The sequence below is a fragment of the Lontra canadensis genome, unplaced genomic scaffold (genome assembly GCF_010015895.1).
Source record: "Lontra canadensis isolate GAN:19392208 unplaced genomic scaffold, GSC_riverotter_1.0 scaffold125, whole genome shotgun sequence".
Lineage (NCBI taxonomy): Eukaryota > Metazoa > Chordata > Mammalia > Carnivora > Mustelidae > Lontra > Lontra canadensis.
In genome coordinates, this window is record NW_022631119.1 from 1,067,876 (window position 1) to 1,073,268 (window position 5,393).

Genomic DNA, 5,393 nt, shown 5'->3' on the forward strand with positions numbered 1-5,393 from the left:
TAGGAATATATATTTTTTAAAATAAAAACTAGGGGCGCCTGGGAGGCGCAGTCATTTAAGCATCCAAACCCTAGTGTTGGCTAGGGTCATGATCTCAGGGTTGTGGGATCCAGGCCCACATCCTGTTCTGCACTCAAACTGGAGTCTTCCTGAGTTTCGCTCTCCTTCTCTCTCTGCCCATCCCGTGCCCCCCACCATCACTCTCTTCCTGTCTCTCTCAAATAAATAAATACATCTTTTAAAAAAAAACAAATAAGGGACACCTGGGTGGCTCAGTGGGTTAAAGCCTCTGCCTTTGGCTCAGGTCATGATCTCAGGGTCCTGGGATCAAGCCCCGCATCGGGCTCTCTGCTCAGCAGGGAGCCTGCTTCCTCCTCTCTCTCTGCCTGCTTCTCTGCCTACTTGTGATCTCCGTCTGTCAAATAAATAAATAAAATCTTTAAAAAATAATAAAATTAAATTTAATTTAAAAACCAAATAAATAAAATAAAAGCTAACCAGGGTCATGTAATTCACCACATAACAAGCTGAAGGATAAAAAACACAATTCTTTGAAAGATTCTGCAGGTACATGCAGGCATATACACACATTCACAAGCATTTGGTAAAATTCAAGATCCTTTAACAACAAAAACTTTTTTTTTTAAGATTTTATTTTAATTGAGACACAGAGAAAGAGAGAGAGAGAGAGCACAAGCAGGGAGGAGGGGCAGAGGGAGAGGGAGAAGCAAACTCCCTGCTGAGCAGGGAGTCCAACGTGGGACTCGATCCCAGGACCCCAGGATTATGACCTGAGCCGAAGGCAGACGCTTAATTGACTGAGCCACCCAGGAGACCCTACAACAAAAAACTCTTCAACAAGCTGGGAATAGAAAATAAATACCAAAATCCTACTGCAAAAGTAATATTAGAATTGAGACAGAATATCCCTTAATCATCAGCAACAAAGATAAAGGCATCCTTATTTCTGTTCAACGATGTACTAGAGATATTAGCAGAAAAAAATGAAACGTAAGATAAATAAGAGGACTAAAGGATGAAAGAGAAGGATCAAATTATTATTAATCATGTGATAAAATTATGTAGATAGAAAACCCAAAATATTATACTAAGAATTCAGCAAAGCCGTGCTTTATATAAAATAAATACACAAAAAGCAATTTCATCCCTATATGCCTATGACAGACATTTTCTCTGAAAAATATCACTTTATAATAACTGCAAAAACATAAATAAATGCATCTAACAAAATACATGCCAGGCTTCCATGGAGAAAAGTATAAAATGTCACTGAGAGACATTAAAGAAAACTGGAAAATGTATGCCACATTCATGAAAGGGAATACCTAATACCATAACCAAAATCAGGCTAATTCTCCAATCTAATATATAAATGCAATGCAACTGTAAATCAAAATCCCAAAAGGGATTTTCACAGAACTCAATAAGATGATCCTAAAATTTATACAGAACAACAAAGGCTAGGAATAGCCAAGAAATTATTGAAGAACAAAAACATCCTAGATATCAAAGACGTATAGTCAAACTATAATAATGAAGACATTGTTATTGAAGCAGTAGACCAATGGAATACACAAAAAAGAATATATATAAAGGCATAAAAACAACACAAGACTTAGGAGCACCTGGTGGCTCAATTGGTTAAGTCTCTGCCTTTGTCCCCGGTCCTGATCTCAGGCTCCTGGGATCCAGTCCAGCCATCAGGCTCTGCTCAGTGGGGAGTCTGCTTCTGCTTCTTCCTCTCCCTCCGTACCTCCCCCACTTGTGCGTGCTCTCGCTCTTCGCTCTCTCTCTCAAATAAATAAATAAATTTTTTTTTTTTTTAAAGAACACAAGGGGCGCCTGGGTGGCTCAGTGGGTTAAGCCTCTGCCTTCGGCTCAGGTCAGGTCTCAGGGTCCTGGGATCGAGCCCCGCATCCCGCTCTCTGCTCGGCAGGGAGCCAGCTTCCCCCCTCCTCTATCTGCCTGCCTCTCTGCCTACTTGTGATCTGTCAAATAAATAAAATCTTTAAAAAATAATAAAAAAGAACACAAGACTTAAACATATGTGTGAATTTGACAAATGATAGGAAGGGCACTAAAAATACCAGTGAAGAACAGAAGCTCTTTTTTTTTTTCTAAACTTCAAATCACTTTTCATTATTGGAAAAGTCATTTGCATTTTTAGGATTGCTGTCAAATAATTTTTTTAATCTCCAAATATATTCTAGTATTAGTAGCAAAGATCTATCAGGGTTACACACATTAAGAAAATCATCAGTCATTATCAGGGAAATGCAAACCAAAACCATGATGAGCTACCACTTCGCACCTGTCAGAATGGCTAAAATTAACAACACAGGAAACAACAGATGTTGGCGAGGATGCAGAGAAAGGGCTTACACTGCCAGTGGGAATGCAAACTGGTACAGCCGCTCTGGAAAACAGTATGAAGAGTCCTCAAAAAGTTAAAAAGGATACAAAAACACTGATTTGAAAGTGCACATGCACCTCAATGCTTATAGCTACATTATCAACAATAGGAAAATTATGGAAAGAGTCCAAATGTCCATCAGTTAATGAATGGATAAAGAAGACATGGTGTGTATATCTACACAATGGAATGTTACTCAGCCATCAAAAAGAACATCCTGCCATTTGCAACAATGTGGATGGAGCCAGAGGGTATAATGTTAAGCAAAATAAAGTCACCCAAAGACAAATACCATCTGATTCCACTTACGTGTGGAATTTAAGAAATAAAACAGATGATCATAGGGGAAGGCAGACAAAAAAAGAGAGAGGGAATCAAACCATAAAAGACTCCCAACTATAGACAACAAACAAGGTTTCTGGAGGGGACGTGGGTAGGGGGTGGGCTAGATGGGTGATGGGTATTAAGAAGGACACTTGTGATGAGCACTGGGTTATATGTAAGTTAGGAATTACTAAATTCTACACTTGAGACCAATATTACACTGTATGTTAGCTAACTAGAATTTAAATAAAAATTTGAGGGGCACCTAGGTGGCCCAGGCATTAAGCATCTGCCTTCAGCTCAGGTCATGATCCCAGAATCCTGAGATCGAGCTCCAGATCGAGCTCCCTGCTTGGCGGGAAGCCCGCTTCTCCCTCTCCCACCCCCCTGCTTGTGTTCCCTCTCTCACGGTCTCTTTCTCTGTCAAATAAATAAAATATTTAAATATATATATGTGTGTGTGTGTGTGTGTGTGTGTATATATATATATAAATGCGTATATATATATATATATTTGAAACAAAGAAAAAAAAACCTACATTATGTTTCCAACTGGACTGATTAAAATCTACATGCCTGTGAAGCAGGGTTGCACTTAATGGGGCTCTTACGAATCAAGTACAAAGTCATGTATAAAAAAGGAGTTTGAAAACTTCAAAGACTTTTAAGACAGAATTAATTTTTCACAAGTTTCCCAAAGCCATTCGTGATGTTTATTTAGCTTATGGTCTTCAGGATGCACCTGTTTCCACTCACTAATGCAAAAAAATTCAGTAAGAGTCATTGCCATAGTTGCCAATCCCACAAGGCTCAATCAGATACCTCCACTGCTTGGTCAGATGTTCAGCTGAGCACTTGACAGTGGTTTTTGCTTGAAGATCAAAGAGCAGGGCACCTGGGTGGCTCAGTCGTTAAGTGTCTGCCTTCGGCCCAGGTCACGATCCCAGGGTCCTAGGATCAAGCCCCGCATCCGGCTCCCTGCTCAGTGGGAAGCCTGCTTCTCCCTCTCCCACTCCCCATGCTTGTGTTCCCTCTCTCGCTGTGTCTCTGTCAAATAAATAAATACAATCTTTAAAAAAAGAAGAAGATCATAGAGACCAAGAGGTTTAAGAGGTTCTGGCCCATCTCTCCAATCTGGGGCTCCTGCTACCTCAGCCAAAGGACACTTCTCCAGAAACTCTCAAAACAAAAGCATTGTCCTTTTGCCTGACTGAGAATTACAGTAGCAATGAAGAACTTCCATGGGTCATGGAAAAGCGTCTCTTGTCTCTTGGACAAAATTAAAAGGTGACCAAGGGGGTGTCCACTTCTTAAAGGCTTTGCATTGTGGTGGGTGGGGAAGGGCGGGGATGGCTGAAGGAATAGCCAAGAAATTATTGAAGAAAAAAAAACAATTTTTTCTATTCTATTCGCTGGGAAAACATAGGCTTATTTTCCTTTTATCTATTTGTGTCTATGGAACGGTATCTTCTTGACATATTTTCAGAGAAATAGTCTTTCTCAGTTTATGAGCAGTTGTCCATGTCAGAGCCACATTTTCAACTGTCAGGATGCAAATGTTCCTTCCTTCTCTCGGCTTCTACTTTTGTTTATAGTTCCCCGGCTTCTGAAAAGGTTTCCTCACACTTCTCCTTGTGCTTCTTCACTTGAACAGAATTTGTTTACGCTGCCAGAAGTTATTTGTTCAAAACAAAAATTTGATCCTGAACTCAATGAGTTTTTTGGGGTTTTTTGGTTTTCTTGGGGGTTCTTTTGTTTTTTTTTTAACAGTCACTTTTCTCCATTGGTTACATCCAGGGGCTTGTTGCTTGCTCCAGCGTCAGAAATGGAGCTAAAACTTTTTTTTTTTTTTAATCAAGCTGACTTTCTGTACAAGGTTCACTTTCAGCATCTGCCTTATTAAACTCAGATTCTCTTTTCCTATTGCTTTGAGCAGAATCTGGGAGACCCTTCCAGCACGCTGTTTTAGTTTTCTTCCTTTGAATTCCTTTCAGAATGTCTCCCCTTTCCTTTGGACTTTCCAACCTTTCCTGAGTCAACATCATTAACACCCCTCATCTTCTTGAAAGTTAGCTAATCCCCTGCCATTTTGCCATTCCAAACTACCACTTTCGAGGGGAGAGGCATCTTTTTTCCACCAGCTTCGTGCCCCAAGGTTCCAGTCTGAACTGTTACTTTAATTTCACATTTGGAATGTCAGAGATGCACCACTGAAGTCTTTGTATTTGGACCAGACGCCCCTTTTAGAAGGGACAGTAAAATCAAAATCTTCCAGCGTAAAACAAGTCTCTCCATTTTTGTGGGGATAATTAGCAAGGGTGCTTTGAGATTTGAACTTCAGTCCTTGTGGGCTGATCAAATATTCAACCTATCTTCTTGCTGTTTTCCCCCGATCACCTTTGCTTCACAACGCATGGGACAGACTCGTGGCTTTCTGTCATGGTACCACCACCAACCACAGCAGAAGCAATGGATTCTTGCCGCACGGGATTCCAATCACTGAGGCTTTTTGTCCCCATTTGTTTCTTGTCTCCTTCCACTCTTTCCAATCCCAGAGCAACACCTTCCTCACAGAGGTCACAGGGGTGGTCTGGGGCAAAGCACCCACTGGAGGTGACCAAGGGGGCAGCTCCAC

General features: G+C 40.8%; 1 pseudogene; it reads right to left on the reverse strand.

Annotated features, from left to right (window-relative positions):
• Positions 1–3,422: 3,422 nt before the first annotated feature.
• On the reverse strand, positions 3,423–4,800 carry LOC116857589 (annotated as a pseudogene).
• Positions 4,801–5,393: the final 593 nt, after the last annotated feature.